The following is a 4,522-nucleotide window of genomic DNA, read 5'->3' as shown; positions in this document are numbered from 1 at the left end:
AAGCCCCAGGGCCTATTTGATTGACCACCAGCAGGTAGTCCCGCACGGTAAATCTTTTTCATTAGGCCAAGCCTGTCTCATAGCTAGAATAATCCATTCCACAAGATTATTATTCCTGGGTTAGAAAGGTGTCACCACAGGGCTGGATGGGTAATGATGTTACTCATTTTTCTCTGCTCGATTCCCAGCTAAAGAAAAACCCTGTGTCTCACAATCGGACCATCCAAGAGGTCAGTGCTTCCTTAGATGGTTGTTTAAACATCTTCGCAATCTTTATGAGTTCTGTCGCAGTGAGATAGTAATAGTGAGAGTGATATACCCTGATAGTGAGAGTCTCCTGGATTGGTCGACTCCCATTTTGCTGGAGTTGTTCAGCTTTCACTTTCCTGTACATAAGGGGCGAGCTTGCCAATGATCTTCATTCCCCTATCCAGCTATGACTTCTATGTCACTGGAATATTCCTCTCTGCAACATTCCCAGGGATTTCAAGTTTTCACATCCCAGTCAGGCTTAGGTATGGCAGCTCTGATTTCTGGTCATTTCCATTTCATTCCTCCTATGCGGACCGATCTATCTACATGCTAAGCTTTTAATTTTTGTTCTCTTGGTCGTCAAATTTCTTCTTTATGTGAGATGCAAGGAGAGAAGTCGAAAGTCACATGTCTTTTTCTCATTGCAATTCTTCCCCTAGCCATTTAGTTTTCGCTTCTGCTGCTAGCTGGGCCGCCAATGCCAAATGAACAGCCCAGAAAAGTGGCTAGCCCACTCGGTAGGTTAGCCACCATCCTCCCCTACCACAGTGCACTATATGGCTTTCAGGTAATGATTCCTCCTGTGTTTTCGGGATGTCCCGCTACTCATGCGGAGGTCCACAGGCAACTAACAGAGGTATAATACCACCCCACATAGATGTTGCTGGCCACCCTGGGATTTCACGCACAGATGCTTCATTCCCCTTAGCCATTTCTTTCTTTTTCATATCAGATGAATAATGTACTGATGTTATAACAAAGTTCGATAGAGGCACATCTCACATAAGCACATGAACACTCAATCATCATGCTTAGGAACCTCAGAAGGATCAATGTTTTGGTTTTTCAGCTCCTGCCTGGCTCAGCAAATGTTCCACAATAGCTGGTATATGCAAACCCACCCCTAAAGGCTGAAGAACGAGGCTGACAAACCCAGTTTCTCAGAAAGAATTTTTTTTTTTTTTTTTTTGAGATGGAGTCTTGCCCTGTCTCCCAGGCTGGAGTGTGATCACACGATCTCGGCTCACTGCAACCTCTGCTTCCTGGGTTCAAGCAATTCTCCGGCCTCAGCTTCCTGAGTAGCTGGGATTACAGGCACCTGCCACCACGCCTGGCTATTTTTTTGTATCTTTTTTCTTTTTTCTTTTTTTTTTTTTTTTTTTTTTTTTTTTTTGAGACGGAGTTTCGCCCTTGTTACCCAGGCTGGAGTGCAATGGCGCGATCTCGGCTCACCGCAACCTCCGCCTCCTGGGCTCAGGCAATTCTCCTGCCTCAGCCTCCTGAGTAGCTGGGATTACAGGCACGTGCCACCATGCCCAGCTAATTTTTTGCACTTTTAGTAGAGACGGGGTTTCACCATGTTGACCAGGATGGTCTCGATCTCTCGACCTTGTGATCCACCCGCCTCGGCCTCCCAAAGTGCTGGGATTACAGGCTTGAGCCACTGCGCCCGGCTATTTTTTTGTATCTTTAGTTAGAAACGGGGTTTCACCACATTGGCCAGGCTGGTCTCGAACTCCTGACCTTGTGATCCACCATCTTCGGCCTCCCAAAGTGCTGGTATTACAGGCATGAGCCACCATGCCCAGCCAGAAAGAAATATTTAATAGGGACTTAGGAATATAAGCCATGTCTCAGGGAGCTCTAAGAGGGTGAAACCTTGCACCTGCTCATCAGAAAGTATCCTTTCTATAGCATGCTTTTAGAGTGAAGCCATGTCCAGCCAGTCTGGTCTTAGGCTTTCTTGCCAAAACTCTTGAAAACTGGGGAGGTCAGGCACAGTGGCTCATGCCTGCAATCTCAACACTTTGGGAGGCCAAGATGAGTGGATCACTTGAGGTCAGGGGTTTGAGACCAGCCTGGCTAACACAGTGAAACACGGTCTCTACTAAAAATGCAAAAATTAGCCAGGTGTGGTGACAGGCACCTGTAATCCCAGCTACTCAGAAGACTGAGGCAGGAGAATCACTTGAACCCAGGAGACAGAGGTTGCAGTGAGCCGAGATCATGCCACTGCACTCCAGCCTGCACGACAGAGTCAGACTCTGTCTCAAAACAAAACAAAACAAAACAAAACAAAACAAAACAAAACAAAAACTGGGGAGGTTAAATAAGCATTGTTATTAAGGTTATCTGTAGTGCAGGAACTGTTTAAAAACCTTGCTGCAGAATACCTTGGTATGCAGGAGTCAAACACTGATCATGATGGTAGGTTTGCTTCAAGATGGCATCATTTTTGCCATGCAACTGGCTGTTTTCATGCAGCTATACAGAACACACTTTACCTTTTTAAACCCTAAACTAAATAAAACGGTGAAACTCCTTAATTTCTGGGTGATCCCACAACCATGCACTCAGGCGAATTCCCCCACCCTCTTCAATACATTATATCCAGGAAATCTAAAAAGCATGGACATTTGCAGTCAGGACTTTGGCTACATTTACTGCAGAAGGGAACCGGAGCATGGAATCATGGGAATCCACCTCCCGAGGCCCAACACATTCACCCCGAGCTTGCACATGAAACAATAATGAACGAGATGTGTTACCTAAAGGGAATGCGATGGAACATGGTGGAAAGGAGGGGATGGGAAGTGGGAGTGAGCAGGGAGGAACACTTGTATTCTTTTGGTATGGTTTTGCCTCTTTTAGAAGCATAGTAATGTTTCACACATTCCAAAAGTAGATATAGGAAAGTGAGGAAGTGGGTGAAAACATAAGTACATTAAAATAAACTAGGATTGGGGGGACCCAAAATGGAACATAAACAGAAACAAAGGAACCCAAGCATATTACAAATGAATAACATAACCACGCTAACGGGCATGGGGAAGAAAATAACTAAGTAACTTTGGGAAACAATTATGTTGACTGGATACCATAAGACAAAAAGCAAAAATGACTGCACACAGATATTGTATTTTTTTATTTTTACTTTTATTTTTTGAGACACAGTCTTGCTCTGTCACTCAGGCTGGAGTGCAGTGGACTGATGTCAGCTCACTGCAACCTCTGCCTCCTGGGTTCAAGCTATTCTCTGCCTTAGCCTCCCAAGCAGCCGGGATTACAGGCGCTTGCCACCACGCCTGGCTAATTTTTGTGTTTTTAGTAGAGATGGGGTTTTGTCATCTTGGCCAGGCTGGTCTCGAGTTCCTGACCTCGTGATCCACCCGCCTCGACCTTCCAGAGTGCTGAGATTACAGGTGTGAGCCACTGTGCCTGACCTAATCTTATGTTTTAAATAGAGATGGAGCGTCTCTGTGTTGCCCAGGCTGATCTTGAACTCCTGGGCTCAAGTGATCCTCCCGCCTCAGCCTCCCAAAGTGCTTGGATTACAGGCATGAGTCACCATGCTCAGCCAAATGTTGTACTTTAGTTAGTGATTTATTTATTTATTTTTTTACACAGGGGTATGGTTAGGAATTCTGAGACTATATGTATATGAGGATTGAGCAAATGAGTAAAATATAGATAATGAGAGCCATGTTTCTCACTGTCTGGGAAAGGCATTGCAAATCTGGAAAGGACGTAAGGCTAGAATAATCCTGAGACCTTGGACTGGAATCAGACATGTCAGTGTGAACCCAAGATACATTCTGCAAGACAACCTGCCTATGTCCTTCAAACAAGGCCAATGTCATAAAAGATGAAGAAAGTACAGATTAAGGAAGACTGAGGAGATGAGGCAGGTAAATGCAAAGCATAATCCAGACTGGATCCAGGAACAGAAAAAAAGTCTTATTTTGCTGTAAAGGGCATTGTTGGGACTACCGGCACATTTTAAATAGTTTTTGTTTGTTTGTTTGTTTGTTTTTGTTTTGTTCTGCTTTTTTGAGACAGAGTGTCACTCTCATCACCCAGGCTGGAGTGCAGCGGTGTGATCTCGGCTCACTGCAACCTCTGCCTCCCGGGTTCTAGAGATTCTCCTGCCCCAGCCTCCCAAGCAGCTGGGATCACAGGTGCCCACTACCACACCCAGCTAATTTTTGTATTTTTAATAGAGATGGGGTTTCACTATGCATTCCAGGCTGGAGCTCCTGACCTCAAGTGATCCACCCACCTCGGCCTCCCAAAGTGCTGGGATTGTAGGTGTGAGCCACTGTGCCTGGCCTGAAAATGTTTAAAGATTAGATAATTGTGTTTATCAATGTTAATTGCTTGACTTTGATTATTATATTGTGGTTATGTATGGCAATGTCCTGTTTTCTTTGTTATTCTTTAGCAAAAACATACTAGTATTTAGGGACATTTACTGTTTTCCTTTCCTTTC

General features: G+C 44.7%; 1 non-coding gene across 1 annotated transcript; it reads right to left on the bottom strand.

Moving 5' to 3' along the window:
* Window positions 1–979: 979 nt before the first annotated feature.
* LOC120366707 (small nucleolar RNA U13) lies at window positions 980–1,083 on the bottom strand. The gene has a single exon (XR_005581285.1). It is a non-coding gene; the product is annotated as a small nucleolar RNA U13 (small nucleolar RNA).
* Between the last annotated feature and the right edge of the window lie 3,439 nt (window positions 1,084–4,522).

The sequence above is a fragment of the Saimiri boliviensis genome, chromosome X (genome assembly GCF_048565385.1).
Source record: "Saimiri boliviensis isolate mSaiBol1 chromosome X, mSaiBol1.pri, whole genome shotgun sequence".
Classification (NCBI taxonomy): Eukaryota; Metazoa; Chordata; class Mammalia; order Primates; family Cebidae; genus Saimiri; species Saimiri boliviensis.
Note: the sequence above shows the minus strand (reverse complement) of the source record. Positions and strands in the feature narration are given on the sequence as shown.